Raw genomic sequence first — 17,464 nt, forward strand, 5'->3', positions numbered from 1 at the left:
CTAACGAACCTCAAACCGAGCAATTCGGTAAATTATAAAAAATATATACTTTTTACTAAAATAATATGTATTAAAACTAATTAGTACTTATTTCATCAATTTTTTAAAATAGTTTGTCCAATTTCTCGAGGCTCGGTAGAGCTCTTTTAGATGAATGCTTTCCTAATTAAAGATTCGAACTCGAGATCCAACTTAAGCGACTCGAGACTCTTAACCACTCAAGTCAAGTTTAATTGGGTTGTCAAATTTAATTTTACTTATTAGGTTAAAAAAAACATTATTGACTATTTAACTTATGTTTCATTTAATCGAATATAAATCAGTAAATTAGAAATTCAATAGTGCATATATAACAAATACCACATAAAACAGATATTATATAAATATAAATTTTAATTAAATTATTATAAAATTAATTATCTATTTTTAATTAAATACACAAAATAAGAATATAGTTTTATTACCAACTAAGGTTGTTTGAGTGGTTAAGGACCTCAAGTCGCTTAAACTAGATCTCAAATTCAAGTCATGTCGTACACACAAAAGCTTTAGTTGGCAGCGGATCCACCTAAAGGGTGCCTAATGATATTAGTCATAAATAGGAGGTAAAAAGCACCACGAGGCCCATGATTTTTCACTTTTTTAATCATTTGATCTTTTATTTAAACACTTTGAGCCCTTAGTCTTTTGTTTTTATCACATATCAAATTGGTTAGTTGTGAATATCTAATTTTATCTGTATTTGAAATTATACTTTTTACAACTAGAAATAAGATTTTTTCAGTTTTCCTATAACTATATTACACATATTAAAAATTGTTTCAACTCTTAAAAATAAAAATTTCTAACGCAGGCGAAATGAATAACAGTATGTTAATCAAGTTTTATATTCAAAACTAATTTTTATGGTCATCATGGGCTTAATGTGACAGCAAATAAAAGACCACAGACTTAATGTGCAAATAAAAAATTAATGACTTAATATATCAAAAAAATGAAAAATCAAGGGCCTTATGAATAAAAGTGTCAAAAGTACATACAACCAGATTACACAATACGAAATTGACACACGATTTTAGTGTTTGGGTTTAGCTTAGTAGGTAACGTGTCATTTTTGGGTTAGCATGAAATTGACACGTAAATTTTTAGGCTGGGTTAGGGTTGATATGCTAACTTGAAAACGACATGAATATTTAAAATTATTATTATATTCTCTTATGTTTTTATATATCACTTTATTAATAAAGATAATAAAATTATAATTATTATTTGCAAATATGATTCTAACCTCCTAATTTGTTAGAACCACATTATATTATATGACATCCTAATATGATATTATCAGACATTTTGATAGATAATGTTAACATAATAATCTAAAAATGACATAAATTATTTAAAAATAGTACCATATCTTTTTATAATTTTAAAAGTTATAATTAATATATATGTATAACAAATTACATGTAACCTGCAAACACGACACAAAAGCGACAGTAACCCGAACAGTTTAACATGATTGTGACACGAAAGTTTTTAGGTTGGGTTTGGATTTACTCTTTTAAACACGAACCCAAAATGACACGGCATGAACGCAACTCAAACACGATAATTTCCAGGTCTACTCATAATGCATACTAATTTATAGATTTATTAGTCATAAATAGGACCAACTTCTAAGTAGAGATTATACCTAATTTGTTTTTGATAAAATAAGAATTATTTTGTGTGTTTTCACAATTCAACGGCGAAAATACACAAAGTACCAACTTCTATAGATAATTTGGATTTTATCAGATCCTTTAATTACACAATAAATAATTGCAAATTACAATTTAGAAATAAAAATTCTTCAACACATAATTCTAGAAATACAGATTCTACAGAATCAGTAAATAAAATATTCTGGATGTCCGCAGAAAACACATCACACCACAACATATTTTAAAATATTATGAATATCTGCAGAAAACACATCAAGATTTACTCCACGACGTATTCTAGAAGTCCGGGAATATGTGTATTCAGGAAGTAATCACTCCAATCAATACATTTCACATCAAAGTAAAATGTATCCATTTCCACACCATTTCCTTTTGTTGCTTTGAGTAATTTTTGTATGTTGGAGTCATCAAATCTGAGAAATTCAATATTAAGCTCACATGAATAATAATAATAAAAAAAAAACAGAAAAAAACATCTTTAAATTATATTTTCAAGTTTTTGTTGATTCAGACCATAATTTTTCAATTTGACTCATTTGAATTCTCGATCAATTATAATCGTATATATTAAGTCTCTATTTGTAAAATTAGTTAATTGTAAACATATAATTTAGTCAAATTAATATTACTTGTTTCATTTGTGTCTGGAATTGTATAATCTATTTTTTTTTACAGTTTCATGTATAACTACGTTAAACATAAAAAAAATGTTTCCGCACTGTTATAAGGTAAATTTCGAAAACAGATGAAATGAATAATATTTTGTTAACCGGATTTTATATTTAAAACTGATTTCATGGTCACGAAGAGTTCAATATGTATAATTATAATTGATCAAGAATGCGATGTGTCAAATCGAAAGATTAAGAACATGAAAAAAAAAATGAAAACGATCTCGAATTTCAGAATGCTCTTATTTTTTTTCCAAAAAAAAAAAAGAAAAAGTACAAAAATAAACCTTGTAGTTTGGCCGATTTACAAGATATTCCTAGTGGTTTAAAAGTTTACAAACATGGATATGTACTTTGTGAATTTTGTAGTTAACGGATATATGAGTCAATTTTTCTGTCAAACAATATTTGTGGTTTAGTTAATTTGCAAAGTTAGACTTTGTATTTTGTATAATTTGCAAAGTCAGTCTTTTTTTAATTACTCCAAATTGCTCATTTTTAGGGAAAATAGTAACAACAATAATTTTTGAACGAATTACTGTGTTTCTAAACTGCAAAAAACATAGTCTTATTTGCAAACTTTTAAACCATGAGGATTGTCTTTGCAAATCGATCAAACCATAAAGTTCATTTTTGCATTTTTCTCTGCAAAATAATATAAATATATTTATGGTTTAATACATTATTTGGCTCCCGAATTTGTCCAAAAAAAATTGATTGGCGCCTAAACTTTCAAAGTGTTTCGATAGTCCTCTCAACTTGCTTAAAATGTCATGATAGCTCCTTTTAACTTGCTTAAAATGTTAATCAACTAATAACTCCGTTGTAAAAAAGTAAGTTACATGCGCAATGTGTATTGTACACGCCTTGAAATGTTATTACATAATTCACAAAATAGAAAAAGAGAAAAGTACCCATTATGTTATTAGGCCTTGGAATGAACTACGTGGTATTGTACACAGAATAGAAAAAGAGAAAAGTACCCATTATGTTATTACGCCTTGGAATGAAATACGTGGTATTTACTTGTTAATTTCTAAACTAAGAGGATAATATTTGTAAATCGGTCAAATCACAAAATTTGTTTTTGTACTTTTCTCTAGATTGAAACATATTAAAAATGAAGTTTTATTTACTCAACTGTAAAACTTGTTATCTCTGATATTAGAACTTCATACCTCGACTTTCGTCGTTTTACTTTTTTAAGACACGTGTAACACACTTTCCGCCTGTAACTTACTTTTTTTACAACTCAATGATTTAGTTAACTACATTTTAAACAAGTTGAATGAACTATCAAGACATTTTAAGCAAGTTGATGGAGCTATTAGGATTTTTTGAAAGTTTAAAGGCTAATCGAATTTTGTTGGACAAGTTCAGGGCAAATGATGTATTAAGCCAAAAATATATTAAAATAGACAATTTTAAACAATTTAGGAAAGCATAATTAAGTCTTTGAACTTTACTTTGTTTTAAGGATCAAGCCGCTAACCAATTATTTTTCCACATTGAGCCATTGATTATTTATTTTCTTATGGATTCGGCCCTTATTTAACTTTTTCATCAAGTTTCGATGGTATACACTATTAAGGGATTTGGCCTGCTGATGTGGACAATTTCATTGCTATGTGGACAAATAAAAAACTAAGTTTCTCGATTAGAGGAGAAAGAGAAAAAGGTCAAAAGAAATTACATAGTCGATTTTCAGTAGGTTCTTCCAAGCTAGAAATCGAGCTTAGAAGAGCCTGCTAGAAATGGATTTTGCTTATTAGGGGAAAAGTTCGATTTTGGTCAATTCTAATGTTTGGAAGAATCTGCTGGAAATTGATTTTTGTAATTTCTTTTTATTTTTTTACTCTCTATTTCTCCTATATAATAAACTCTTATTTTTATTTGTCCACGTCAACATGCCGAATCGCCCTAACGACGTGTGTCATCCAAACTCGATAAAAAAGTTAAATAAGAGCCAGATCCATAACAAAATCAATGATGAAGGGTTCGGTGTAGAAAAATAATTAATAAGCGGTTTGATCCTTAAAACAAACAAAGTTTAGAGGCTTATTATTTTTTTTTTTTGCCAACAATTTAAGCAATTAAATTAACATACCTTCCAAGGAAAAATAGGTAAGGACTGTAGAGGTCAATTAATCTTATGACAAATTTGATTTTTTTATCCAAAGTGTTGTACATGTTGTCAAATTGATGGCAGAATATTCTGTTCACCAATTTTAGACCCTGTATTAAAAAATAATATTTTAATAAATAATCAGTAATTGATTAATTATTTGAAACAAATATATAATTTATAGCATACCTTAATTAAAATAAGAGAAAAATCCCAAACATGAAATTTGACAAAAATATAAGTTCTTTTATATATATTTAGGGAAAGGAGGTTGATGTGCTTATTTTGTTCTTATTTAATTTGGAAATTAATATAATTTATTTCATTAATTTTAGATGATTATAGATATATTCCTTATTAAATATTAATTAGTGATAAGGTACAAAAAATACTCCTAATGTTTAGGGTCTGGAGCAATTTTACTCCTAACGTCTAAAATGGTACAATTTTACCTCTAACGTCACTACAAAAAAAAATGGTTTTACCAACACTATTGTAGCAACACTCTATTTAAGTGCAGCTACAAAATACACTATTTTATTTGAGATGAACTCTCTTTAGGAATTTGCCGATAGAAAGTTCGTTTTAAATCGAGTATAATCATTTAGCGACGAATTACAGACTAAATTTTGATCAGTACCGCATTTCATGTAAGCATTTGAAAACCGCCAGTACAAAACGTCGCCATTAGAAAACCTTACCCTGCCGCCCCAGTAAAACCGTCACTAACAATAACAACGGTAGCCATTACAATACTTTTCTGATGGTTATCAGAGCCGTCCCTAATATTTTACCGAAGCCTAAAACCGTTGCTACAATATAAAAAATCTGTCAGTAAAGGGCATTTTTTTTGTAGTTTGGGCAGCTAAGAGCAATTTTACTGCTAACGTTGACAAGTTTGGTCAATTTCAGGCATTATTATATAACACAGATATTTTGTTCTTTATTTTGCACTAATTGCATATCAGTTCGTTTTAAAAAAAAAAAATTTATTTTCTATGATTTAGTAATAGAATTGGAGATTAATATTTATAAATTCGGTGAAATTTTTTAAATTTTTTTTGTCCAACTCGTACAATAGACAATATATTTTTTAATTTTTTTTAAAATTTGTTTCACGTCTAATCATATGTTTATGATCCGTTACTAATGAGTGATAAAATGACTCACATGTGAAGTGTAGATGACAAGATTCATGATCGAGAAGACAGTTTAATGAATTATTTCTCAAATTGACCCAACTTGACAACATTGAGGGTAAACTTGTTATTGGCTGTCAGCATTAGGGGTAAAATTACACCATTTTAAGTGTTAAGGATAAAATTGCTTTTGGCTGTAAACGTTATGGGCAATTTTTGCACCTTATTCCTATTAATTATGGATATAAATTACAATTATTTTGAGGTTTCCATAAATAATTTGTGTTTATTAAACTCTAAGCAATCATGAATCTCGTTATCTGTGCTCTACCTATGCATTATGTTATCAATTATTAATAATAAATCAAAGACACATTTTTAAGGGTAAAATATGAATATTGACAACTAGTCGGTAGGAGATAGGATGAGATTATTAATGAGAAGATGACTTGTATACACTGTTTTGAAAATCAGATTCGATTGGCCGATTTGACTGTAAACCTATTAGATATCTGATCCGGTTAATGCTGGATTTTTATATGCTTAACAAACCGGACTGAACTATTTGAACTGGTCGGGTGAACCGTGAATATGTACGGTTTAGCGGTTTGATCCAGTTAGTTTTTCACTTAAAGACTGTCTAACGAGTCTCGAACTGAGTAATCAGAAATTTTATGAAAAACGATAATTTATCTTTGCAATATAAACAAACTTTACTTAGAATTTAAATGTTAAGTATAAACAAAATTAAAAATTAAAAATCTAGTAAATTTCATAATTTAAATTAAATTAGAAAATATATATTCTAGTATTTTCTTATATTTACATAAATATTTTTATGTTTTTATAGTTTATCCGATTTCTCGGTTCGAGAGTCATGGACACCTTTTAATGAATCATCTTTCAATTAATACGCTAGGACTCAATATATATATATATATATATATATATATATATATAGTTGAACCTATTAAACTCTACCCAATTGTTAATCTGATTCAAACTTTCGATCCAGTTTTTAAAATATATATAATGTTTAGTTCCTACAATATTACTACAAGAAGAAAGAAAAATCCCTACATCTCCCCATGTGATTCGAACCCATGCTCTTTCTAATCATAGGTATGCTCTCAACCACTATAAGAGTTTCACCATCAGTGCACAAGTGTTCTAAATATAACATAAATACAAATTCAAGATCTTTCCGATCAACTTAAGTTTTCAAGATAAATAATTTATTAGTCCTTACCTTTTTACATAATGCACTGTTTAGTCCATTTATTTTGAAAAACATATTATAAGATCCTTATATTTTGTCAATATTAACTCTTTGGTCCTTCTGTCTATTTTTCTTTTAGATTTTTAACCGAACATATCTTAGATTTCAGGACAGCCAATACAATACAAATTACCATGTTACTCTGTTATTTTCTGTCTGTCTGTTTATGTCAAATATAACGGTTAAAAATCTAAAAAAATAGACAGAATGATTAAAAGGTTAATATTTACAAAAGATAGATATCTTATAATATGTTTTTCAAAATAGGGGACTAAACAACGTGTTAGGTAAAAAGTGGGAGACTAATAAATTATTTACCCTTAAATTTTTTATTGATGATATTAATTATTATTTTTCTTATTATGATTTGCTTGTTTCATCTATTATGGTCAACTGTTTAGTCTTGCTGATAGATTTATTTTTTCATCTAAAATAGTTAATAACAGTTATTTCTCAATCTTAATCAAATATTTATTTGACAGTTTAGAGTAATATAGCAAAAACCTGATGTAAAAAGGAGAACCATATAAAAAGGAAACCCAAATAAACACTTAGGGGTATGTTTAGTTCAACTGTTGTTGTTAGAGTTTATTGTTTCATGTTGTTATTATCTATTACTTAGGGTTTGCATCGGTTGAAAACCGAACCAAAAAATCCAATATCGAAAGTTCCAAAATAATTGACACCGACACTAAAGCGAACAATATATAAAATCAAAATATAACCGAACCAAAATATTTGGTTCGGTTTTAAACCGAACAAACCAAATTTAGTTAAAAAAAATGAAACAACAAATAAAAATCACTATATTTTCTCATTAAATTTAGCTCAATAATCTATACTATATATAATTTTAGGAGCAGAGAGAAAATAATAACAATGATTCTAGAGGTGTTTTTGATGAGGTGATATCTTCAAAAATTTATACTATATGTAATTTTAGGAGATTCTAGACGTGCTTTTGTTTAGGTGGCATCTTCAGAAATAAAACAAATATAAAATAAAAATATTGAAACATGGTATAAAATTAAAAAAATCTATCTTTTTTTTCACCAATTTTATCTCCTCAAGTTATCTATAATGGGGTGTTTGTTAGAAGGGATATAGGATGTGGGATAGGGATAAAAAATACGAGATAAGTTATCCCGTATTTGTTTAGGAGATAGAAGAGTGAAAGAGATGAGGGATAAACCTCTTATCCCTCAAATCCTATACCCAAGAGGAGGGTGGTACAAGGAGGTGAGATAAGCTCCTGCGATTTTAATAGGATGGAAAATTTCATCTTATCCCTCAAATTAATGTTATGTAGTTTACATAAGGTTAAAATAGTAAAATGTATTATTTTATCCATATCCATATCCCACATACCAAACATTGAATAATAATTCTCGACTATCATATTTTTATCCTTATCCCAACCATTTATCTTTATCCCTATCCCAACCTTTATCCTTATCCCTATCTCAATAGAATACCAAACGCCCCGTAAGTGTAATTACTCACTTCTCTTCAAGTGTAATTAATTATGGGGTGGAACCAGGGGGGAGGGGGGCTCGAGCCCCGGCAGGCGGCTGGAGAATTGAAAATTTTCTTTTTTTAGTAATGGTGTCTGGTAATATTTTGGAGATAATTATATTAACTCTATGTAGTATTATTTCAATGTTTAAAAGTGAATGAGATGGTTAAAGCTGCTTACTTCTATTTGAGAGGTCTATGTTCAAATCCCTTCAACCTCATTTTTTTAAAAGTTTTTATTTATTTTTATTTTATTTTTCAATAATTATAAAAACATGTTACCATTATTAATTAATTTAAATGGACTCTTTATTTTTATTTTTTATAACACTTTTGAATTGATAAAAAAAAGACAACATTTTTTAATTCATTTTTAATATGTCTTTACCATTAAAAAAAAGTAGACATATTTAATATTCATTTTTATTATATTTTTACCATTAAAAAAAATAAACATGTTTAATTTTCTATTAGTTCAATGCTAGTTTTAAAAAAAGGATAACATTTTTACAGTTTTAATGCGTTGAAGGGTAAAAAATTTTTGCCCAATCCTAACGGGCTGGACTTTGAAAATTTACCATCAACCGCATAATTAATTTCGATTTTTTATCTGACGTTTTGAATTTTTTTTTACTGACATGTTTGAACCCCGGGTCATCCAGGATCCTGGTTCCGCCACTGCTCACATAAGTCTTAACTTCTCTTCGGTTTCTAAATGTTTATTTTCGTTTCATTTTCCAACCCACACCAAGAGTCTCTCTCTCTCTCTCTCTCTATATATATATATATATATATATATATATATATATATATAATTTTGTTATACCAATTCCTTCTAATTCGTTTTGAGTTATTTTGATTTCACTAGGATTATATCCATGTCGTTGAAGCATTGCTTTCCACCATCAAAATCAAATCATATTCTTTTAATTATATGCTATAGATTTTTTGCATCACTTACTTCATCCCAATTTGAGGTAACCTTTCATGTCAATTTTTATTTAAATTCAAGTTGACTAATATTTAGAAATTTGCTTGTCCTTTGTGTAAATTATTCCAATTTTGTGTGTTTGGATTTGATTAGATGGATATGCTATTCGGACCATCAACTTATTTTTTTTAAACTTTTCTTAATTTAGATATTGAAGGCATTTTGTCCATGGAGATGGAAAAATTGCAGTAAGTAACAGTGAATTGTTTCAGCCATGTGATGTAATTAGAAATTTTAGATGCTTCGAATTTATATCTTTAGGTTAGATCCTACATTTTAATTTTTTAAACCTAACTTCAGTTTTGACATATACCATCTTTATAGTTATTATAAATTGTAATTGGATAGTTAATTTTGATGGTGTGTCAAAAATAAAGATTATATTTTTTAGAAAAATCATACCTTGTACTTATCTAAATTTATACTATAATCAATCATATATCTTAATCGTTATCTTTATTTTTTAAATAAAATATATGAAGTTTTTCTTAAATATATACTAATATATTAACTTTACCAAATTTTAATAAATTCTAATTAATACCATATAATGATCCTAATTTGTCATATTCTACATATATAATTGATGAATTCTATGGTACTTTGTATTTTACCAATTAACAAAGTAACGTTGTGTATTTTTACCATTAGATGGTTTATATGAAATTAATATAATGTAGTTCATATATTTCTTCTCAAATTTATGTCAAATTAAATTAAAAATGTATATAATAAATTATATAATAATAATGCATGATTGTTTGAGTCGAAATAGGTTATTTAACACCGAAATCCCCCTCATCCCAACTAGTTTGGCACCAGGATAGAGACAAACCGAATATCATTGTCATAATAAGAATATAAAAAAATTATCTATTACTATTAAATAATGTCATGTATTGTTCAAAAAATAAAGTAAAAAGCAGTTAGTTAAATTGTATTGTATTCCCGCGCAATGCACGTAGTAATAATAATAATAAAAAATTAAAATACTTTCAAAATATATCTATATTGGATTATTATCTCAATAACAATATAAAATTAGACTTGTAAAATCAAATATGTATGTATATATTTATATATAAATGTAGAATATGAGTAATTTAGTGCGGTTCAGGTTCTTACATTTTTTCCCAAGCTGAAATACACCTAAAACTATAGGCTGATACCAAACTGAAGTGTCAAAAAAATCGAAACAAAAAATTGGATTAAATTAGTTCGGTTCGATAATGAATAATGTACGGTCCTAATTAGTGTTAGCTAGTAGATATTAACTAATTTTCTTTCTATTTAATTATAATCGAACACTTTTATTAAAGTAAAAATACTAAAAAGAACATACAAAAAGAAAAATATAACCAAATTTTAATTTAATAAATTAAAAAAAAATCTGTGGTTATACTTTTTGTTAAATGTATGCATGTGGTTTTTTATTGTTCAACGAGAACTGATGTTTTGCTAAAAACGAAGATCTTTTTAATTGATACTATAAAAATGATCGTTAACGACCTTAAAATGTAAAAGTTCAAGAATTAAAGTTGTTTAGTACCACATTTATTATGTAACCAAATTTTTTATTTTTCAAAATCATTATTTTCAGATCTTTCTCTCTTCTCACCAAATAACCACCTAAATCACTTTAAAATTAAAAAGTTGAAGAATTAAAGTTGCTTAGAATATCATCAATTCTCGGAATTTATCAAGTTTAAGGTCGTCAACAGTCATAAAAGATCATTGTTTTTAAGAAAACGAAAAACCTCAGTAACCTCACAAAAAAAAAACTTATGTCCCTGTTTGAACAAACAAAATTGGCTTAATACATCATTTACTCCCTAACTTGTCCAAAAAGCTTGATTGGCTCCCATAACTTTTAAAGTGTCTCGGTAGCCCCCTAAACTTGCATAAAATGTAATCAATTAATCACTTGGTTGAAAAAACTAAGTTAAATGTGGAATATGTATTGTACACGTCTTACATTGTTATTACATAATTCATAAATAGATTAAAAAGGAAGTTTTTACTTGCTCAACTATAAAATTTATCTTCTCTAATATTAGAACCGCATACCCCGACCTTTATCGTTTTACTTTTTTAAAGACGTATGCAATACATCTTCCGCATTTAACTTACTTTCTTGCAGTCGAGTGTTTAATTGATTAAATTTTACACAAGTTCAGAGGGCTAACTGAACATTTTATGCAAATTCAGAGGGCTATCGAGACACTTCGAAACTTTAGGGAGCCAATCAAGCTGTTTGGACAAAGCAAAAAAACCTACAGACATGTAATTGACAAAAGTATAACTGCAATGATCTTTTAGTAGAATTTACCCTTTAATTTATATTAAAAAAAAAAAAATTCTCAAACATGAATTATAAAATTACCTTCAACAATGGCATGTAGTGGATTGCCAAATATCTATGGAAACTAGCTTTGCTTTTCAATATGATAGGTTTAGAACACTTGATTGGCTTCCCATTTTTCCCCAAACATGGTTTGTTGGTGAAGTAATGACAAATATAGTCTATAAGGTCACCATATATAATTGGATTTCTTGATGATGATCCCACGTGATAAATTCCATTGCTATAAGGTTTATTTGCATTAGCTACCATTGCTACAAAAATAGCATTTACCACCATATCCACTGGTATCTGCAAATATTACAGATTGAATTACAAGGTTAAATGGATAGTTAATGTTCAAGAATAGTTTTTATTATAGGATAAGGTGTAAAAATATCCTTAACGTTTACAGCCAGGCAGTGCCGGTCCTGATAATCTATGGGCCCTAGACGGAATAATAAATAAAGGATCCTTTAATAAAAAAATATTTTACATAACAAAATTTAAAATGTATTTCAATACATGATAAATAAAAAAGTACTAGATGTTTCACAATTTCTTTAAATTATTGATTAAACTCCTATTTAACCCATGTGGTATCTAAAATTTTAGTATTTGGCTAATGTGGTATTATTTGATAACATTTGCCCCTTGTAGTATTTTCATAAGAGAAATTTAACTTATTTGGATAAAAAATAAAACTAAATAATTTTTAGAGCTTTTTACATGAATATCACAATTGGTTACAAAAAGTACAATTAAATCATATCATCAAAATTACTTTTCAATGTCATTATTTTTCATATATAAGAAATAAAGTATGATTTAATACTCTAATTTAAAAAAATTAGACCTCAATTCATAAAGGCAAAAAGCATCATTAGACCCCTGATCTTTCATTTTTTGGTTCATTAGGACCTTAATCTTTTTATTTGGATACATTAAGCCTCTGATCATTTATTTTTTTGTCTCATTAAGCCCCTGGTGACCAAATTAGTAAGTTATGAACATTTAATTATGTTAACAGAATGTTATTCATTGTATATGCATTCAAATTTTGTATTTTTTAACTGTTTTAAATCAATTTTGGATGTGTAATATGTCTATAGAAAAACTGTACAAACCTTAATTCAAACTGTAAAAAATATTTTTTTAATAATTTCAAATACAAATGAAGTTAATAACGTATTTTTTAACAGAACTAAATGTTCACAACTTACTAATTTGGTCATTAGGGCTCAATGAGACCAAAAATAAATGATCAGGGGCTTAATGTATTCAAATAAAAGATCAAGGGCTTAATGAACCAAAAAATGAAAAATCAGAGGTCTAATGATACTTTTTGCCATTCATAAATTCTAAACTTTAATAAATATATCCTAGACTTTTAATTTATAAACCTTTGACATAATTTAAATTATCATTTGACATAAATTCATAAATTTAATAAATATATACTAGAGTCTTAAAATAAAGATTTGTGAATGAGTTTTTAAAAGCAATGTTATAAAACTGAGTTTTTAAAAAAGTGAATTTGAATAAAAAAACAATTTTGGGTCGAAAACAGAAGAGGATCATTAGTTTGAGGATATCTAAAAAAACATGCTTGTGTTACGAATCAAACACAAGATCCTTAGAGAAAGGAATGCAAGCTTTACCACTAAGACACTTAACTAATTTTGATGTAAAATTGTTTTCCATAATATATATATATATATTTTCATAACTAATAAAATTTTTGGGCCCTCTCACAGTCTTGGGCCCTAGGCAGGCGCACTCCTGGCCTAGGCCCAGGGCCGGCCCTGCAGCCAGGAGCAATTTTGCTCTTCATGTCTAAAATGATACAATTTTATACCAACATTGACAAATTGAGCCAATTTCAGACATTATTATAAAACACATATATTTTGTTCACCAATTGTATATCAATTTGGTTAAAAAAAAATTATATTTTGAGTGATTTAATAATAGAATTAAAGATTAATATTTATAAATTCGGCGAAATATTTTGAATTTTTTTTGTCCAACTAGTACAACACACAATATATTTTTTTAATTTTTTTCACGTATAATCATATGTCTATGTCAGTTGCGTTCACATGGACCCTGATGACTACGTAAATTTGGTCATTCACCGTTAGATCTAGGCGTATTAAATATAAGCCTTATGATGTTTTGAATCTCCATCTTATGATTTTAATCCATCTAGATCTAACGGTGAATGATTAGATCTAGGCGTATTAAATATAAGCCTTATGATGTTTTGAATCTCCATTTTAGGATTTTAATCCGTCTAGATCTAACGGTGAATGACCAAATTTACGTGGTCATCAGGGTCCATGTGAATGCAACTGTGTCTATGTTCTGTTACTAATGAGTGATAAAATAACATTCATGACCGAGAAGTTAGTTTGATGAATTATTTCACAAATTGACCCGACTTGATAACGTTAGGGGTAAAATTGCTCTTGGTTGTCAACGTTAGAGGTAAAATTATACCATTTTAGATATGTTAGAGGTAAAATTGCTCATGGCTGTAAACATTAAGAGTATTTTTGCATCTTATCCGTAAACTGATCGAAGTTGCAAATATATATATATATATATATATATATCAAAGTAAAAAAAAAAAAAAAAGCGTATGGTTTGCACTATTTGTAAAGAGAGATATGCGGTTTAAAAGTTTACAAATAGAGGTATTTAATATTTAGTATGTTTTTTTTTATACAAAAAAAACAAAGTATTTGAAATTATATATCTATCTACCTAAACCGAACTGGTCCATTATATTTTTATATATTCAAAGTTTGATATAGAAATAAGCACGAACTTGCTTTGCTTGGTCTAATGTCAATTTTCTCTATACAAGTCTGATTTATTAGATGTGGGTTCGGTAGATACATAGACCCTGAACAAGTTTATTTATTATGATATTTACTATAGTATTCGTTGCATTCTATAAAAACCAATAAATTATTAATGGGTATTACTAAATACCGCAACCAAATTCCTTATCACGTATCTATTGGACAATTTTATCCTTGGTATAAAAAAATTCAAAATTGGGAAATTTTTTGTTTTGAGAGAAAATTCAAAATTTAGCTTAAACAGATGCGGCATACCGTTCGACCCATGGCGGGAACGGATGCCGCATCCGTTCCCACCATGGGTCGAGCGGTATGCCGCATCCGTTCCCGCCATGGCTCGAACGGTATGCCGCATCCATTCCCACCATGGGTCGAGCGGTACGCCGCATCCGTTCCTGCCATAGGTCGAACGGTATGCCGCATCCGTTTAGGCAAAATTTTGAAATATGCAAAATCGTAAATTTTTTAGTGACGAAAAATATTAAATCATTCAATTTTTTATGAAGAAAAATGAAAAATTCTCCTATTTTTTGTGACGAAAAATGTAAAATCGTCATGAAAAATATGTATTATTTTCATGAGTTCTTTGATAAAAAGATGTAAATCTTAATGTTTCCGACTCGTAATCATCCATTTTCGGGGTTCGGATTGTCACACATCAATTATTTTCATAATTTCAATTATTGTTGTTCGGGTTTATGATTTTGGAGAAAGAATTTTCAGTTTTTGATCAAAATTATGAGAAGGGCAAAAAAGTCCAAAAGAGGCGGAGATAAGGAATTTGGTTGCGGTATTTAGCAGCTGACTTATTAATTAGAGTATTAAATTGATAGCTTAATACATCAGGAGCTTTCTAAACTTGCTTAAAAAACTGATTATTTCTCTGAACATAAAAAATATCTCATTAGCTTACTTAACTTGTTTAAACTGACTTATCAATCACCTGAATTTGTTTAAAATGACATATCTTTCTTTTGCAAATGCACATGGATTTAGAGGATTAATAATGTCCAATCAAATTTTTAAACCAAGTTTAAGAGGCTCGTGGTGTATTAAGGGTAAAATAGTTGATTTTCCCTTAATAAAAAAATTCATAAAATTGTATTTTTCATGCCAATTGTTTATATATATATATATATATATATATATAAAATGAAAAATGAAGAAATTGCTAATTTTTCAATTAAAAGTAAAAAATTGAAAAGGAAATGAGATTTCTTAATTACCACATCAACAATTGCTCCAACATCAATGGCTAGGAGTTTCATTTTTCCCTTACCAATACCCACAATGAACGCATCAATAGTCCTGTAATAGTATTAATAAATAATGATTAGTAATAGTAATTTTAATAATTAAATTAAAAAATTGTTATTACTCTCTCAATTTATTATTTATTAACAAAACGAACATTCATTTGTTACATATTAAGGAAAAAAAAGAATTTAGTTATAGAAAGTAGAATTTTAAAAGAAAAAAGTTAAGGTTAAATTAATAATTTCAATAGCAGTGAAAGTCGAGATCAAAAGAATTAACGCTATAAACATCCCGACTAAGTTTGTACCTTCAGAAACCTTGAAAATCACCTGACCCAAATGTTATTAATATAAAAAAAACAAGAATTACTAAAAAACTATAACATGGTACTAACTTCCCAATTTCACGGTTAGAGAAAACGAATCACGGAAGAAATAAGAATAATGTATTTGTCAGAGCTCTATGATTAGTATAAAATCTATGATTGAGCCTTAACTATCAGTTTGAGATTTTAGTTAAATCGGTTCTATGACATGGTATCAGAGTCTCTTGGACCAAACGGTCGAGGGTTCGAGTCTTGGCAAATTCGTTAATTGGTTCCATGGCAGGATGAGCATGTGTTGTGCACCTTGCAACTAAAGTGGATTTAGACTTTAAGCTCATGGATAAAAGCGTAGGAGGTAGAGAGAGAAAATGAAAAAGTACCGTGAGGAAAACCTATAGCGTTATGAAAAACTATATCCAAACTAGCCAAATCGGAGTCCCATTACAGACCCATCCATATTCGTTTTCATCCACCGAGGAAGAGGACATCAATGAACGATGCTCCACAATGCGTGGCGCTCTAAGCGGTCGCCCAACAAGAGTTGCGAAACAATATGTTGATCCATGCTAGAATTCTTCATAATACTAAAGCTAATCAAACTTGATTTTATAAGGTCCAAATAACATTCAAAATGTCTATCCATCTACTCTGTAACATTCAAAAAGTGAAAGCGCATAGATTTTTTTTTTAGATTTTACCCTTGATTTTATTAAGGAGCACGAACGGGAATTTATGAAGCACAAAAGAGTGTAGTAAAGAGCTAGTCAGTATCGAAGTAATTAATGACAAACGATGATCCATAGAGAGGATTTTACCTCACCACTTTGAAAATTTTGGTTAGAATTTGATTCATGATAGGCTTCAAAAACCTGATCCTAGAACCCCAAGTTACTTGAAGATAGATACCCAATGTTACCACCCAAACCAAATAACTCACTATAAATCCTAAACAACTCGGAAAGAGTCCGCATATTATTCACATTAGTCTTGGAAAACAACAAGATGTCATCTACATATAAAAAATGGGATGAGAATCGTAGGTTTCACACATACTACATGGCCGCAATGTTGCCACTATCCACAAGCTAAGAGATTTCCCTACATTGAAAATATTCAACAATACAAAAAAGTCAAAGGAAATAGAGGATCCCCTTATCGAACCCCTCTCGAGCAGCTAAAATAATGGTTCACTAACCTATTTAGCATAATTGATATCCTTAGTGAAGC

At 28.4% G+C, this 17,464-nt stretch overlaps 1 pseudogene; it reads right to left on the reverse strand.

Moving 5' to 3' along the window:
• Positions 1-1,771: 1,771 nt before the first annotated feature.
• Positions 1,772-17,464, reverse strand: part of LOC136223991 (fatty acyl-CoA reductase 3-like) — a 40,110-nt pseudogene continuing 24,417 nt past the window's right edge.

The sequence above is a fragment of the Euphorbia lathyris genome, chromosome 3 (genome assembly GCF_963576675.1).
Source record: "Euphorbia lathyris chromosome 3, ddEupLath1.1, whole genome shotgun sequence".
In the NCBI taxonomy this organism is placed as follows: Eukaryota; Viridiplantae; Streptophyta; class Magnoliopsida; order Malpighiales; family Euphorbiaceae; genus Euphorbia; species Euphorbia lathyris.